Raw genomic sequence first — 19,194 nt, forward strand, 5'->3', positions numbered from 1 at the left:
GGCTATACATGTATGAAGAAATTAAAATGTTTAAAGGTATTACTACTAATTTTGGTGGTGATTTTATATTTCTGAGTATTGGCACCAAGGGTTTTTTGTTTTGTTTTTTTTTTACATTTGTAGTTTATTTAATTTTGTGTCACATGCTACTAGAATTTTCTACATGTTGTAAAAAATCTTTAGATAATTATCTAGCATTTTAGGCCAGATAGACATTATGACTTACACTTTGATATCAAGTCAAATTGTATAGATCATTCCATGTCAGGGCTGCTAACATAGCTGATATCCCTTGGTAAAAGTTAGGTGATGTGTTTCACTTTGTTCAGTGTTTATTTTCTTTGGTTGGTACCTTCTGTGTCATTTGTTAAATATTTCTAATATTACCCCTGCCATTTCACAAATTAGTTATAACAACAGTTATGCATGAATGGAAGACTTGCCTATAGAAGTTGACTGATAAATACTTGCTGATTTATGTAATAGGTTTTAGGTACAATATGATTTTTAATAAGGTAATAAAATATTGAAATGAAAGCATTTAAGCATGTTTAAAAATAAAAAGAAGTTAGCATATAATATGATTTCAGACAAATCACTTGACTCCTATGTCTCAGAATCTTAATCTTTACAATAGTGTATTTTCACCACCTACTTTACACAGTCTTTGAGGTTCAAGTGAAGTAGTAAATATATAAGTGCTTTGAAAAACATCATTAATTGTGCAAAGAATGATGATGATGAAAATCTGAAGGTGGCCAGTTTTTACACTTAATGGATATGTGTGTATAGGAGAAGGAAATGGCAACCCACTCCAGTAGTCTTGCCTGGAGAATCCCCCAGGCAGAGGAGCCTGACTAGCTACAGTCCATGGGGTCGCAAGGTTTGGACATGACTTAGTGACTAAACCACCAACCACCACCACCACATATATATTTGAATATTTGATGTTAGGTCTCTGACATATCCATAATAGAATGTATACTGATGAAGCTATCAAAGCATCAAATCAACAGAACAGTGGGATCTATGGAAGGTGTGAATACATTCAATTGCTGGAAATTTAAGATGAGTTTCCAGAATTTCTTTATTTTGCTGGTCATTAAGGGAAATTCTTTACTTAGGTATATGTCTTGATGTCCTCTTTCTAGTATAGAGATATTCGTGTTTTGTGGGAAGTCTGGGCCTTCATCACATCTGGTCATGATAATAATGTTGCACTCTGTTTTAACTTAATAAATGGCCTTGGACAGCTAAGCACAGCTGTGTAATCTGTTGTTATAGTTCATTAGAAACTCTCCCCTTGTAATTTATAGCTGCATTTAACAGTGCCTATAGCATGGATACTTTAAATAAATAGTAAAAGCTTTATCATCTTTTAGTAACCAGACACAGGTTGTGCTATTGCCTGATTTTTGGTGTGTGTGCAACTATCAGGAAATACTTATATTATGATTTGTGGTTGAAAATAATACTACAAAAGAGTAAAACCATTTACATTATTGAAGAAACAGGTATAATCTTAATACTAGAGAAACTATACTGTGCTCTACTATTAGGAATACTTAGATTCTGTTTTGGAAAAAATGGAGTGGATGGACTTGTTTCTCTAAGTCTAATTAAATTATACTTGACACTTTCCAAGAATACATTCTCATTTTAAATTTTTCTTGCCCTAATAATGTTTCCATAAATATTCTTGCCATTTTGCTCATCTAATTTCCTTCAGTTTCTCTGCTATTCTTCCAGTAGTGGAAAGTGTTAGTCACTCAGTCGTGTCTTATTCTTTGCGACTCCATGGACTGTAGCCCACCAGGCTCCTCTGTCCATGGCATTTTCCATGCAAGAATACTGGAGTGGGTAGCCATTTACTTCTCCAGGGGATATTCCCAACCTAGGGATTGAACCTGGGTTTCACATTGCAGGCAGATTTTTTACTGTCTTAATCACCAGGAAAGCCCCTCCAGTAGTGAAGACAACATTATAAGAAAGTTGACAAAATAGATCCTAAAAGAGATATCAATCTTGGTCTGTATTTCTTTAAATAGACTTTATTCAAGGTCAGTGGTAGAAACTACCTGAATTAATCTTTTTGATATTCTCTATTTTACTTAATGAAGTCATTCTAATCATTATATTTGTACTTTCTGTTGGAAAAAGTAAAAGGCATTGAGTCATGTCCGACTTTTTGCAATTCCATGGACTGTAGCCTGCCAGGCGCCTCTGTCCATGGAATTCTGCAGACCAGAATACTGGAGTGGGTAGCCAGTGCCGTCTGCAGGGCATCTTCCCAACCCAGGGACTGAACCCGGGTCTTCTGCATTGCAGTTGAATTCTTGACCAACTGAGCCACCAGGGAAGCCCGTACTTTCTATTTGTGTTTTGATTGTTTTATCAAATATGAAGTTAACAGCAATTGTGATGGATATATTTTTATTATATCTCTTCGCTTTTGTCTAACAATACTAGTGTTACTAGAGCAGAAGTTTTTAGGAATACTTTGTATGCATACTTAGATATATATGTCATTGTCAGTCATCTTTTAATTCTGTTCTTTTCTATCTCCTTTCAAAAAATTTTCTAACAACCAATGATTATTACCCCTAAAGCAAGTTTCAGTTTGATAGGAAGTTGCAAGGAAGTCTTCAAGTAATCAATTGATCTCAGCTCAAGAAACCAAAGTGATTATCCCTTAATTCCTTTTTTAAAAAAAAATTAAATTTTTTATTGGAGTATAGTTGATTTACAATGTTGTGTTAGTTTCTGCTGTACAGAAAAGTGAGTCAGTTATACATGTATCTACTCTTTTTAGATTCTATTCCCATATAGTCATTATAGAGTATTGAATAGTATCCTTAATTCTTAATATTCTTTCAGTTTCTTCTTCTCAGGAAAGAAGTTTCTTTTATTTCTAAGTAAATCCTGAATACCAGTTCTTTATATGTTCTAGATACTAATTCTATTTCTTTTGCTACCTCATAGCTTATCCTTTCATTTCCTATAGGATATTCCAATGAACAGAAAATATGTCATCATACTTAGCAATATTTTCTTTTATGGTTAGTGTTTTTTCTTTCTTTTGCTAAATCATACTCTGAAGTTGATTTTTGTATATTCTATATGGATCAAAGATTAGGTTTCTTTCTAAAGGGATACAAAATTTTACAGCTTTGTTTAATAAATGTCTGATTTTTCCTCGTGATTTGCATTGCAAGAGTCCATATAAATGAAGGTCTATTTATAGACTTTCTTTTCTGTGATCTTGATAGATTTGACCATCCCTGTGCTCATGCTGCTGCTGCTAAGTCGCTTCAGTCGTGTCCAACTCTGTGGGACCCCATAGACGGCGGCCCACCAGGCTCCCCCGTCCCTGGGATTCTCCAGGCAAGAACACTAGAGTGGGTTGCCATTTCCTTCTCCAATGCATGAAAGGGAAAAGTGAAAGTGAAGTCGCTCAGTCGTGTCTGACTCTTAGCAACCCCATGGACTGCAGCCTACCAGGCTCCTCTGTCCGTGGGATTTTCCAGGCAAGAGTACTGGAGTGGGGTGCCATTGCCTTCTCCACCCTGTGCTTGTACATTCTCTTAATTACTGGAGCTTTATAATATGTTCTTTTGTGTGGTAGGGAGAGTTTCCCAGAATTCATCTTTTTAATTCTATCGTTCCTTAAATGTCAGACTCCCCCTACCCAACTAAAATTTAATTTAGAAGCTATATGCTTCATTCTTTATGTATACAACCTAGTTATCAATACATAATTTTTAAAATATCTTCAAGTTTATCCAAAGCATTTCTTACAGTAATGCTTATTTTGTCTTGCAGTTTGTTGATGAAGCCAGCCTATGAAACTTAAAAGCAAAAAACAATAAAATATAATGCCAGTCTTATAGTATTCAAGCTAATTCAACTTGAATACCACTCCAAATTCAGTTATTTATTTTAGGATTCCAAGTTGATATCATAATTTCTCAATTTAAGAAAATAAAAATGTATACTACTCACTTAAAATTGCTTTTGGGAGTATTTCTGTGAATCTAAATATAAGTTACCCCATGGAATCTCATCCATTTTAGGTGTCTTTAATATCACCAAATGCCAGACAGTATTTAAATATTTAACATTTTTTAGCTCATTGGTTCCTTGCAACTCCATGAGATAGTTAATATTGTTAATCGCCACTTTACAGATGAGTAAACAAAGGCTAAAAGAGGTTAAGCAGCTTGGTAACTCACTTACTAGGGATTCAGATGGTAAGTCCAGATAGTACTAAGGAGTGTTTCCGTGTGAAAACTTCATTGAGCTGTCCTTCAACAGAATTAATTTTATGATGATTAAATACCTCAGCCTTTTGTTTTGCCTTAGCACCAACTATTTTTATTTAGGAGAATCAGTTAAACATTAACATCAAAGTCATCTTGAAAGATAATAAAAGATATATGCATATATATGTGGGTGTGTGTATATATATGTATATATACGTGTGTGTATATATAAGATATATATATATATTTTTTGCAAGCTTATATATAAGCTTGAGAAAGTATGTAAAATTGTCTAGAAATGGAAGATTGGATGTATAGTTACTGGTTTTGAGTGATAGGTTGATTGTGTATGTGACGTGGCATCAGACCTCAGGTCATATTTAGCTTTGGCTAGTGGAACCTCCCTCATTCATTTGCCTTTTCCCTCCTCAGATGTCCAGAGCTTGTATAGTGGCATATTTGTCAGGACTGACAAGTATTCTGCTTACTGTTTCTAGTAAAGACTCGCTTTTGACAATTTAATCTGCCTCCATTCTTAAACCTTTGTTTTCTTGAATGCTTCTTTTGTTTTCTATTCTGTGTCTACTTAGATTTTTAAAATACAAATATACAATCAGATAGGTAAATAATGTTTTACTAATAAGTCACATATTAAAATATATTCAACTATTAATATGCTTTTCTTGGTATTAGTATTTGTTAAATTACGTGATACATCGATGTTAAGGAAAAAGAGTTTTCTGTGGAATGGAATGAAAATAAGTGCCCACAAAAATATTAAGAGATTGTGAAAGAGAGCTGATATATGAGACTCCTAATTTTTCTGCTGTATGCTGACCGGATATCTTAAGGGGATATGGATTTAAAGAAAGTAGAAGAAAGACTCCTCACTGACCTGGAGTGGCTGCAGTAGGGAGAGGTATAGAGTTCTGCACAGCACACAGAACTAGCCTGTGACCAGGAAACAAGAGTTAGAACTTTATGGAAAATCAGGTATGTTTTCCACAGTGATTGGAATTTTAGGATAAATTGCTTGGCCCTGACCTTTTAATTGATATAGTTTTGCCTCAAGAGTGGGTGTTCAATATTGGAAATCAGTGTGTAAAGAAGACAGAATTTAGAAGTTGTAGTTGGAAAGTGGTCTAGCTTTGTGAATGTAGGCTAGTGAAAAGTTGATTGCAAGCAGGGGATGGGCACTGAGATACTTACAAGGTATAGAAATATATTACTCAGACTGTGCAGCAATTGTAGGAATGTGTGATCAGAAAGAGCAAAGAGTAGGATCAATGTGTGAATGATCTTTATAGACAACTGTTTATTGAAAAACCAGGCACTTAGACATTATGGAACAGCAGGGCATATAAAGGCATTACAGAATTGTGATACCTTTTGAGTGAATTAAAATCACTCAGAGAACCAAGGATATCCCCAGAGATATAGGATTGTACATACATCTAATTTAACTTAATTTACATGCAACATAGGAAGGAATATGTTTAAGGAAATTTTTCTAAATTTAAGAGAGAATGGAGAGCAAGAGACAGCTACATGCTAACATTTTGGTAATTAATATAGAGGAAAGAATGCGTCTCTGTTCATTGGATTTGTAATTTAAAGTCAATCAGAAGGATGTAAATTTGAGAAAAAGAATGTTTATTTGATATTTAGATTTGTGCTTTAAAACTTAGGCTGTGCCTTGCTAGTTACTTCATTTTAACTCCTCTTTCCCCATCATCTCCAATCTCTACCTGCTAATTTTTGCCTTTTGTTTCATGATGAAAACTGAGACAGTTAAGCATGACATTGTTCACATAATCTTTTCAATGAAGATGTTTTAGATACGCTTATATTTGCTGCATACCCAGCTTCTAATGGTCTCGACCTTCAATAGTTAGACAGGAAACTTAGGTGAGATTTTTATTCTCCAATGTCTAGAAACCTTTATTAAGATTACAAAAAATATCACTGAACTTGCCAAAGTCACTTTATATTCTAATTTAAAATTTCAAAATCTAAAAATAGGAAAACTTTCTCAACCACAGAAAGAGACTTAATGGGAAATAAAATGTTTTATTATAAAAACTTTGAGCTTTCACAATAAACTGAGACTTCAGTTCAGTTCAGTTCAGTCGCTCAGTTGTGTCCGACTATCTGCGACCCCATGAACCGCAGCACGCCAGGCCTCCCTGTCCATCACCAACTCCTGGAGTCCACCCAAACCCATGTCCATCGAGTTGGTGATGCCATCCAACCATCTCATCCTCTGTCATCCCCTTCTCCTCCTGCCTTCAATCTTTCCCAGCATCAGGGTCTTTTCCAATGAGTCAGCTCTTCACATCAGGTGGCCAAAGTATTGGAGTTTCAGCTTCAACATCAGTCCTTCCAGTGAACACCTAGGACTGATCTCCTTTAGGATGGACTGGTTGGATCTCCTTGCAGTCCAAGGGACTCTCAAGAGTCATCTCCAACACCACAGTTCAAAAGCAGCTTGGTGACACTGAAATTTTGCAAATAGTACATACAGACTTATCTCTATAGATGCTTATTAGATATGTGAATTCAAACATGATGAAATTAATCTTTATGTTCCTCAAAGATAAGCCCATCTTTAGAAACTAAAATCTCAATGAAGCTTTATAATCTTTCTTGCCTTACTTCTTTGTGTCAAACTAAAAAGTTGGAAACGAATTCTTTAAAATACCCTCCTTTCTCATAGACAATAATTTCATTGATTGTCAAATAACATAGCTAAGCTATCCTACTAACATATTTTCACTGTTATCATCCTTGCCTCTTGTGTTTATTTGCCTTACAGTCTGGAATCTTTCTGGTTCGAGTCTCAATGAATAGCAGACTGAAAATATTGCTTCCATCCTTTCTTCTTCCTTTCCTCAAAGATGGTTCTGTTCCTCATCCTAAATTAGTTCAGTCACTACAAAAAAAAAAAGAAGATGCAAGCAATAGGTAAAATATGATAGGTAAAATGTGTATTATTTGAAGTATATAATGGGTAAAAGAGAATTCATTCGTTATATACTATTTTTGTGTGATTCAAATTTTTTACAATGAAAAAGTTTTTAAATGCAGTCAGAATAATAAAAATTAAATAAACTCAACCAACTGATGGGTTTGTTGCCTACTTTTAAGAAGACATGAATTCAGGGAATTTCAGGGCACAGACTGTAAAATTGACCTTATCTTGACAGATTATAATTTTATGTTATTTAATGTGTTCAGTCCAGGCTTTAAAGTTACTTTGTATTACTATGTTAAAGGCAAAAGCTCAGGTCTGAAACTACAGACAGAGAAGCCTGTCATCACTTCCCATTAATTTTGAAGTTTCGTCTACTTTTAAATCTCTAGTCTCTTTATTTTCTAGTTAAAGCTGTTTTTAAATTGTGCCTATTCTTTGCCATTATAGATAAAATAGTTGAGTCTGACTCACAGATTTTCCATTTTGTTATCAGTACTTTTTCCTTTCATTTTCTGTTCTTTTTTTTTTCCCTTCAGTGTACTAAGTTACTGCCTTAAGGCAAGCAAGTTCTATTGTGTCAGAGTGTCAGAGTAGAAAGAGCACTGGATTAGGAGTCATGCTTTCCCACAGACTGGCTTTATGACTCTGGACATTTAATTTACTCCTTATAAGTTTCTAATCTTAAATCTTCTTCAATTTCCCATTTGAGAATTTTTAACCATTCAAAGCTATATATCTTTTAAAAATGGCTTTTCTGGGTTAAGGTACTAGGATACTCTGTATTTTGCCCCCGTCTGACCTAAATGCATCCTGACACTATCATCCCCCTCAAATCTTAATTTTTAGGTTTGCATTCCCAGAACAACAACTCTTGACTTTTTTTGTTGAATTTTTTTCAAATGGATATTATTTTTATAATAGTTTTAGATTTTTGGAAAAATTGAGAACATAGTATGCAAAGTTCTCATGTATCCCACACCCAGTTTTCCTTAATATTTTATATTACTGTGGTACATTTGCCACAATTAATGAACCAGTGTTAATTTGTTATTAACTAAAGTACATGGTTTATTCAGATTTCATTGGTTTTTACCTAATGTCTTTTTCTCTTCCAGAATCCCATCCAGGATACCACATTACATTTAAAGACTATATTTTTAGAAAAGTTTTACTAGGCTCAGTTGCTCAGTCATGTCCGAATCTTTGTGACCAACCACTTGGACTATAGCCTGCCAGGTTCCTCTGTTCATGGAATTTTCCAGGCAAAAATACTAGAGTGGGTTGCCATTTCCTCCTGCAGGGGCTCTTCCCTATCCAGGGATCTAACCTGCATCTCCTATGTTTCCCGCCTTGAGAGGTGGATTCTCTACCACTGGCCATGTAGGAATCCCAGAGCAGTTTTAGGTTTGCGATAAAATTGAAAGGAAAGTACAGAGATTCCCCATGTACTCCTCCCTCGTACATGCATAGACTTCCCCGTTATCAACACTACTCACAGAATAGTAAACTTTTTAGTAAGGTTTTAAACTACATTAGCCTGGAGAAGTAAATGGTAGCCCACTCCAGTATCCTTGCCTGGAGAAATCCATGGACAGAGGAGCCTGGCAGGCTACAGTCCATGGGGCCGCCAAGAGTCAGACACAACTGAGATACTATCACTCACTCACTCAACCTACATTAGAGGCTGACATTTAGGCAAACTAGAAATAAGCACAAAACCACAAACTAAGATTTATTAAACATTTCATATGTGTCTGAGCTTATTGAGGGTTTAGCATTTGAAGGTTTATACTCAAGATGGTGCTAGTGGAACCTGCCTTCTAAGGCAGAAGACATAAGAGACACCGATTAGATTTCTGGGTTGGGAAGATCCCCTAGAGGAGGGCATGGAAACCCACTCTAGTATTCTTTCCTGGGAGAATCCCATGGAGAGGGGAGCCTGGCAGGCTATGGTCTACAGAGTCCCAAAGTGTCAGACTTGACTGAAGTGACTTAGCACCCATGCACGCACACTCCAGAAATAGTCTACTGGATTTAAATCTTGGTTCTGATTTTCTAGTTGTGGGACAGTGGACCTTATGTTTCTCATATCAGAAATGCTAGTTGTTACCAATGCTTGGATTACTATATTAGCACAAAAGCCCCTGTAGTGTACATACTTTATTTTCCCATTTTAAAGATGAAGACAAAAGAGTTAATGTTATTAAAGGAATTGTCTGAAGTAGTAGGGCTAAGATTTGAATTTAAGCAGTCTGAATTTAGAACCCATACACCTTTAACTTTTATTCTTTATTTTCTCCTAATTATTAAGAAACAGATACAAAAGAAACTAAGGGCTCAAAGAAATGACTTTTTAAATGTGATCCTGAGAGAGTCTTGTGGTTATTTAAGTTCTTAATCAGTTATTCTTTCAGAATTGGTTCAATGAAATGGTGACCTTGTTTTAATAGACCACCTAATACTTTAGACATACCTATTTTCCAGTATTATTTTTTATGAAAAGTAATTATTTTATTAATATATTTTATAACTGTAAAAACTGTGCTGTATAGAAAGTATTGAAAATGCAGAAAAACAAAGTGTATGCTTCCAGTGCTCACAGACAACTGCTTTTTTAAAGATTATGTACACTTTTTATTTAAAAACTTTTTCCAAGCTTTATTCAGGTATGTTGATAAAAATTGAATATATTTAGCTTGTACAGAATGATTTTTTTAAAGATATACAATGTGATATTTTAATAAACCTATACATTGTGAAATGATTACCATAATCTAGTTAATTAACACATCTATCACCTCACATAGTTTTTCTTTTCCTTTGTGGTGAGAACACTTAAGATTTACTCTCTTAGCAAATTGCAAGTATACAATACAGTATTATAATCAGCATGCTGTACATGACTATAATCAGCTTACTGTACATAGATCTCCAAAAGTTATTTATCTTATAATATCATTTGGGAAGAAATAAATAGAAAACTTAGGGTTTACTGAAGAGTATAAAATTACACTCTAAATTTTATTTGGAAATCAAGCTCCACCTTAAATGACCATACTAGCAATTACAAGTTTTTATATGAGTATATCTTTGTTAATTGTTTTTTTTTTTTAATAAAAAGCCATTTTCTAGGAATGTATTACAAAAATATTTGGCTTCACCAACCAAATTCTCAGATCCTAGAACCAGTAGTAATAGTAATGTGAATATGCCCTTTGTATTCATATGTACTTCAGTTTGGGCCTATGTAAATAGTTTAATAATGTTTATTATCATTAGATATATCATTTTCTTAGTATAAAACATTCTCTTTGTTAGTTCTAGCTAGGATTTTTTTTTTTAGAGGCTGGGGAAGCAGACTTTATAGAATGGTAGGTGAGAGTTCAATTTTTTAACTTCTTGCGAGATCTTGTGCAAATTATTTACTCTCTCTGGAGCTCAGTTTATTTCTGTGAAAAATTAGGATAATGTCCAATTACTTCGTAGTGTGGCAGGGAGGGTTAAATTTAGTAATTATGTGAAGAAAGTTTTTAAGCTCTTATATGACAGGCAAAATATAAATTGTGGATGTGAATCATTACTAGTTTGAAGAGATTCATAATACACAAAAAAATGAGGACATCTGGTTTAGGAATAAAAGGAGAAAATATATTATCATTTAATGAATTTTTACTATGCGTCAAACACTTTGTATCTATTTTCATTGACTACATGTGCCCCATTTTTCCTAATGAGGAAATAAAATCATGGAAAATGAGACACTTGGTTTTCACAACTAGTAAATGTGGACACGATGCAAATTCAGGTTTATTTGACTTTAAAGCCCATGTTTTTTTTTCCTGCTAAAGCGCTCTACTTCCTGCACACCTAGAGATGAAATGTATCATCCATGAATAATTGAGAATAAGGTGAAAAGCTAATCTTTCAAATTCTGGTTAAGATACAATGATGCTTTATAGTTATTATTCCTCCTTTTACTTTCTCTAAATATTTCAAAATGATTTGCCTTTTTTTAATCAGCACTGTGAGTTGAACAGAAAACTTTGTGAAATTTCAGGTATAATTAAGTAACTAAATATTATATATCACCAGCTAGGTTATCTCAGATCACTTATCTGAAGCATCACAAAGAACATTAATGGTTTATAATGCATTTAACAAATGAGTATTTTATAAAGAAATAAAAATTCTTAATTTTGGTGAAGTAAATGTTATTTAATATATTTCATAATATATTTACATAATATATTTAATACATTTAAATTGATATTATATAATATCTAGGCCATCATGATTTCAAATTCATTGATGAGAATTGCCTACTTTATGCACAAAATATCCTGATGGAAACCAATATTTAAACATTTCTTATTCTCTGGAGAGGGTCTGAGAAAAGGCGAGTTCCATGTATTAATAGTTTGAGTAATCAAAGTGATGTGGGTTACACACATGGGTTAAGAAAGCTTAACTTCCAAGTCAGCTTTTCATAGTGTAACTTGCTTTGTTGGAAACATTGGGTTGACCAAAAAGTTCACTCAGGTTTTTCCATAACACATTACTGAAAATTTATATATATTTTTATTTTTTAAAAATCTAAGAAATTAAAGTTTACTAATATGTAGATTGTTGCTGACACTGTCAAAGTATCATTTACACATATTGTAAGTTATTTAAAGCATTCTGAGGTGGGGGTGGGCATTGATTTGCTTTAAGATTTGGTGGTATTGAATTTTATCTGTGCCTTGTGATGGGTCTTGGATTACATTGTCCAGTGTTAAATAGATAAACTCTCACAAAACAAACCAACTCTGGGAAAAGATACCAGAATAAAGATAAATACTAATAAGCACATTTCAACAAGAATATCTCTAATGCATTGTATGAATCTTTTGTCGGCTATATTACAAAATTTTTTTAAATGATGATTTAATCATATATGACACTAAGTCATCAAAAAATGGGGCATCCCTGGTAGCTCAGCTACTAAAGAATCTGCCTGCAATGCGGGAGACCCCAGTTCGATTCCTGGGTCAGGAAGATCCCTGGAGAAGGAATAGGCTACCCAGTCCAGTATGCTTGGGCTTCCCTGGTGCCTCAGACAGTATCAAGAGTCCACCTGCAACGCAGGAGATCTGGATTCCATCCCTGGGTTGGGAAGATCCTCTGGATGAGGGCATGGCAACCCACCCCAGTATTCTTGCCTGGAGAATCCCCATGGACAGAGGACCCTGGGAGGCTACAGTCCATGGTGTTGCAAAAAATCTGACATGACTGAGCGACAAAGCATAACCAAAAATAATGATCAAGAGATCTATTTGAAATTTGGATTTAACATTCACTATCATTAAGGGATGAACCTCACCCTGAGTATATGGCATGCCTTGAGAAAAATGACTGAAATAATGCATGAAAAATATGACAGCAAGCAATATCACATTTATTTGTGAGCAAATGGTATTAGAAGATGCATAGAAAACATTGAAGATTTGAATAAATAAGTATCTGAATAAATTATATAGTATGAAAGGTTCACTGTATAGGTACATGGAAATATCACTATTTCTATCATTTCAACCAATGATATTTGATAAGCTCAATTTCAGTAATACTAAGAACTATGATTTATGAATCACTGAAAGGATTACTGGAAAAGGTACTTGCCAAGCATCAAAATACCCTCTAATTAAAAAATGCATTCTGAAAAAACTATGTTAACATAGTTTTGTAGTGTTGGAGTGGTCGGTGTGGTTGGAATGGGAAAAGATTTCTGGATAAGATTACCGAGCAACTTCCACACATGAAATTCATCTACTTGTCACATATAAGCGAGCTATTTTAGCAAATCAATTAAAATGAAAGGATGCACAAGTGCTGTAGGGTGTCATTGATGTGTCTTTTTAAAAATAAAATCTTTAAAATATAATAAAAAACAGAATCAAATATAGAAGTGGAGTCTTTACAATACTTGGTAGTAAGATGGGAGAGTGGCTGTAATATTATTTGCACCACTTGAGGTTTACTGGTTCTTCAGTGGGAGATCATTGAGAAGTGATAGGAAAGTTGTTGCAGTTATGCATTTTTCTTTTACAGAATAAGAATTCTAATTTTGCTGACCTTTTCTGTGATAATAGGTGCTCTCTTAACATATATTTTTGGAAAAAGAAACATACTTGATCTTTTTTTAAAAAATAATCATACTTACAGTGAATGAGAAGATAACTGCTTTTTGAAAGATCTGTAGTATGGAGCAGACATTTTCATATTGAATGTTTGTTGTTATTTTCGAGTTGTGTGACTGTTGCCAAAGTCAATGTAATTGTAAAACTCTAGTTTCTGTATAATTTTAAAACTGCACAAAACTGTACCTGAATATTTTTTAAAATTTGAAACAGAATTTTATAACTTGTTATAAAATCTTCCAAATGAAATCTTTAAACAGATTAACAGTTTTTTTTGGTTAAAAAAAATGAAGGTGCTACACATACCTCTTAGTTTTTAAGAATGACTGGTGGACACATGGGAAGATGGAAATTTACTAGCCAAATTTCAGCAAAATCTTTTACGCAATTGGTGGTTGGGATTGAAAATTGAGTATTGTGATTTAATAAGCACAGCTAATGATGCTCTTCTTTCACTTGGACCTACTATTTTGTGAGGCTTTTCCCCCTCCATGACAACCATTACAGCTAAATATAACAATAACCTGGACATAGTACCAGATTTTCAAAGGACTGTTTCATAAAGGGTAAAACGAAGCTGAAATACCAAGAGTGACAAATATTTAGTCTTATTATACTCTAAAAATTTTGGTTTTTTTAGTGACAACAAGAATGTTTGAAAATTGTTGATGAATAAAACATTAAAGTTTACTTTAAAAACTATTTATTTCTTGTTTATCTCATTCTTTAAAACACCAATTACTCCATATGTTCTATAATACAAACATATATATAATGTTTATTATATATATATATAAAATACAAATTGTAGTACAAGTCTATAATTTATAAATAATTGTATATATTGGAGTATGGGCTTATATTTAATCAGTGCCCAGGCAGAAAAACAAACATGACTCAGAACAGAGGGATTTTAATCCAAGGAATTGGTTGCAAAAGTGTTGGAAAGTCTGGAGGAAAGAAAAGAAGGTGGCGGTGTTATTTAGCAATGAGCACCTGTAGGAAGTAGGCCTTCCCCGGTGGCTCGGACTGTAAAGAATCTGCCTGCAATGTGGGAGACCCAGATTCTATCCCTGGGTTAGAAAGATCCCCTGGAGAAGGAAATGGCAACCCACTCCAGTATTCTTACCTGGAAAATCCCATGGACAGAGAGAGAAGCCTGGCAGGCTATGGTCCATGGAGTCACAAAGAATCAGACACGACTGAGAGATTAACACTAACACCTGTAGAAAGCAATGGAAAGTTTGGTTACCTAGAGTTCATGAGCACTGAGCTGCTGAGGAAGCTGGAGCACCGCTGAGGTTGTGAACGCTAGAATCGCCATGGCCACTGCTTCCCGGGAAGCCAGGTAACCACACTCCTACTGACAGGGCAGGAGCCCAGGGGTCCACAGTTCCTCCAGTGCTGTTGAACTTGCCAAGGCTGGTAGAGCTTCAGTCACCTGTGATGGCTGCTGCTGTTCTGCAGCTGTGGTCCTATTGCTGCAGCCAGCAGTCCTGAGAGCCAGATCCCAAGATCTGTGCTACAAGATCTCTGCTGCAGAGGCTGCTGAAACACCATTGCAGCAACTGCTGGTTTCAAAAACAGAAGGGAAAAAAATTCCCTTTGATCTTCTGCCAGTGCTACTCATGCCAGCAAAGCAATCTAGGAAATGTAGTTTTCAGGTTCAGCCACATAAGAGAGCATGGAAGAGGTGGGAATGGAGTTGAGAACCAACAGACAAATGATCTACCTAAGGTTCAAAATATTTTTACTGATAGGATGTATATTTTTTAAAATTGGAGAATCTATTGATCTAGGGTACAGGGGTAGTAGCTCAGTAGTAAAACCACATAATCCTCCAAATTTTATAACTTGTTTTCGAAAACAGATTCTGGTTTGTTATCTAAAGCTCGGGTTGTTTTTCAGGAGGTACACACTGGCAATAAGTCGTTTATTTATAGCCAGTATCTGTTTTGATTAGTAGTTACAGTAATGTTTCTTACTGGTCTATGCCCACGCCTTTCCAGCTATAAATATTTTAGGTATCACCCACCACTGACTAAAAACTGCTCTGATTTATTATTTATTTCTATACACTCATTAATTTAACTTTAAAAATAATAGGGGTTTCCTTGATAGCTCAGTTGGTAAAGAATCCACCTACACTGCAGGAGACTCCCGTTCCATTCCTGGGTCAGGAAGATCCCCTGGAGAAAGGATAGGCTATCCCCTCCAGTATTCTTGGGCTTCCCTCCTGGCTTAGCTGGTAAAGATATGCCTGCAATGCAGGAGACTTGGTTTTGATCCCTGGGTTGGGAAGATGCCCTGGAGAAGGGAAAGGCTACCCACTCCAGTACCAGGAATTCCATGGACTGTATATACTTCATGGGGTTGCAAAGAATGGGACATGACTGAGCGACTTTCACTTTCAGTTAAATGTAGCACTGGGGAAACTTCAGAATTTTTTTTAATATTGAACATTTTATTTTATAACAAATATTTTATAATATTTTATTTTTGAGTATATTGTAAACATTCAATTAAACTGCTATAGCATTAATTATTGAATGGCATATTGAATTAAATGCATTTATTGGTGGAGGGAGTATAGTTAAGTTTGTTTTATACAAAACCACATGAATTTTATTAAAATATTAGCTTAAAGTGCTTTTCAGTTTATTTCAGTATCAAATTTTGGGGTATGACTTCATAAGTAGTGTGTATTGAAGTCGCAGATCATTAAATTTCTAAAATGAAATCCACAATGATGATTTATTGCTTTCATAACCCTTTTCATAATTAATGCAGTTTTAATTATGGGCAGTATTCTTGATTATTGATTACTAATAAAAGCTATTTCCTGGTGAGACACTTATTTTATGTTCATATTCTACATAGATGATGTTGGGTGTATTATTTGTGTTGTGGAAGGTCCATTTGTTACATTTTAAGTGGTAAAATGTCACCAGTTTGAAATAGAGGAGGATACCACATTTAATTTAAGAATAAGCCTAAATTTATAGCTATTCAACATAAAGTAGAATATGTTTTGATAATCTGATAATTTTGAAACAACCAATATAATTATTAAAGTATAATGTAATTCATTTCAAAATTTCTATTTCACAAGAATCCTGTAAATGTATCTGACACATTATACATTCTGATTGTATGTACTCTGATTAATGAGGTTTTCCTGTATTTGTTGTTAATAGAAATGAAGACGATTGAGATTTTATGTAGATTCTTTTCCAAAAACTTGATATAACCTTATATGTTTCAAAGGTTATGATTGTAAACCTGTAACTTATAAGGGTTAAATGAGCTTTCTTAAAAATAAGAGATTCTGTTTCTACCTATTTTGAATTATCCCTGTGGCCTGTTGCCTCAGAGGAGTTAGCAGGCTCTTATCATGCTGACTCTATTATTAATAACTGGCTTCAATATTACTGGACAGATTGTTATTAATGTTTCCAACTCTTTAATCAAACTGGTTCCTGGTGTTTCTTTCATCCTGTTTGAAAGCTATTTATTTATACCCTGCTTTTCTTCATATCCTTTCTTTAAATTTTATTTTGAGATATGTGTACTTTTTCTCAAATCTGTTTAAAATAAATGTTGAAATTATCTGGGGAATATAGCTGTTCTCAGACTTGTTTCTTATCATTATTTTTTCTCCCCAAATTTCTTCCTAATCTGGCCAGTTTATTATTCTAGAAAATTTTGGAGGAGTTTTGTCAAGCCACTCCCTTTATTCCTTCAAATTCCATTTGGATTGAGTTTAGACCTAACTTCTACCACTTATTTGCTACAAGACTTTGGGCTCAGTTTCCTTATCTATAAATGAAAACATTAATAGTTCCTTTCTTATAATGCTGTGGGGAGGGTTAAATGAGTTATGTAGCATTAAGTGCAGTTATGTAGTACTACTTAGTTATGTAGTACTACTTAGTTATGTAGCACTAAGTACAGTTCCTGACTCTCTGCAATAGTGGTAACTTTTATTATAAGAATGCATCCTTACTAATAGTAGCAACTTTTTAGATGAGAACAATATGGAGTTTGAGTTTTCGCATATAGAGTTACCAAGCAGAACAGTGGGGATCTCGCTAACCTGCTGGACAAACAATGTCTATAACAGTTAAGATACCTCTTTTATAACTTCTATGTAATTTTTATTTTTCCTATGAAATACCCTCTGTAGTTTCTGTTACTTTTTCCTTGTATACTGAATATAATCTGTACATATGAATAAATTATTATGTAAGTGTTGAAACTTAAAGACAGTTACTAACACTGTTCTAGATTGTTTAGGAGAGAAGATTGAGCAGGGAGCAGATACAGTTAATGTAGTATATATACCTAATACATTTTTCTAGAGCCAGGGAGATATTGACAATGACATTTTTATGTTTTTTAATTTTTTGATTCAAATTGTATTGATTGTGTCATGAAAGTACTCTCCTCTAAATTTCTGAAGATATTCATGTCATTTAAGATCAGTTTATAGAGGTAGTATTTAATAACAACAATAATAGTCAATAGTAATCTTGTAATTCAGACAATCTCTGTGTCTTCTCACATGACCATTTTTCCCCCAAATTTGTGGGGGAAAAAGGTGATTGACTCATATCCATATTCAAGTCATTCTATGTAGAAAAGACTTTTGGCTTTTTACTATTCACTCTTCACCATTTACTGGCCACTATTCAAAGTGCCACTGGTCACTCCTTGGAACTCTGAAGTATGTACTGTCTCATTAAGAAGGGCCTATGTTTTCACAGGCTATAGCATAGGAGCCATACATTCCTATGGCTATACTTTGATTTTTCCATTTGGGCTAAGGCCCAGGTGGCACAGTGGTAAAGAATCTGCCTGTCAGTGCAGGAGATACAAGAGACCCAAGTTTGAGTTGGCAAGATCCCCTGGAGTAAGAAATGGCAACCCACCCCAGTATTCTTACCTGGAAAATTCCATGGACAGAGGAGCCTGGTGAGCTACTGTCCATGGGATTCCAGTCAGACGCGACTGAACGCGCGTGCATGAATACACTCACACGCACACTCAGAGAAGCTAATAAACAGGGTTATAGAATATACCAAGCTTTCCACATTTGGAAAGGTTTGTATTGCAAAAACGCAGACCTCTTGGAATTTCATATTAAGCAACACTTTAAAAAAAAACAGCAAACAAACATCTGTGGCCATCTTGACATTGGGGAATTTTTCACTGTCCCCTCTTTCCTGTGATTCTCCTCTCTTCCTCCTCCCCTCTCATTTCTATGCTCCTCTACCTTCAAACTGTTATTTAGGTCGTATGCAGCACACTTTAAACACACAAAAAGAATTATTCAGGTTTTACTCTTTGACCCTAACCAGCTTAAAAGCTATTTTTCTTAAAGGATATGGTTCCATTCCTACAAGGAACTCTAAGGCCAGTTTCAGACTTATACTAGAACATATGTTGTAGATGTGAAAGAAATAATGGATAAATAAAATGTCCATCATTGCAACATGACTCATATTTTGACTCCTCCCCCTTCTTTTTTTTTAATCTAGGCAATAAAGGTATCTTTTGGGAATGTTCTTGTGAACAATCTTAAGCTATTCCAATTTTTTTTTCCTGTTTAGCTTCACATAATATAAAAACATTAATGATCCCTGAGAAAGGACTTGGCAATAAGTATACCTGGGCTAGGGGTATATATTCAAATGTTCTTGAGTTTAGTTGATTTGTTTTCAAAATTAAAAAAAAAAAATCCCATCTTTTATTTACTTTTGGAAGTATTCATTTGCCA

General features: G+C 34.4%; 1 protein-coding gene and 1 long non-coding RNA gene across 24 annotated transcripts in view; one reads left to right on the forward strand and one right to left on the reverse strand.

Moving 5' to 3' along the window:
• ZBTB20 (zinc finger and BTB domain containing 20) overlaps positions 1–19,194 on the forward strand; it is an 847,908-nt gene that overhangs the window by 18,960 nt on the left and 809,754 nt on the right. The window lies entirely within an intron of this gene.
• Positions 6,313–15,015, reverse strand: LOC147379970 (uncharacterized). The gene is made up of 2 exons (XR_015165333.1): positions 14,668–15,015; positions 6,313–7,194 (listed from the first exon to the last, which is right to left on the reverse strand). It is a non-coding gene; the product is annotated as an uncharacterized LOC147379970 (long non-coding RNA).

The sequence above is a fragment of the Bos grunniens genome, chromosome 1 (genome assembly GCF_055505025.1).
Source record: "Bos grunniens cultivar Pamir isolate PY7600 chromosome 1, Bosgru_T2T1.0, whole genome shotgun sequence".
Lineage (NCBI taxonomy): Eukaryota > Metazoa > Chordata > Mammalia > Artiodactyla > Bovidae > Bos > Bos grunniens.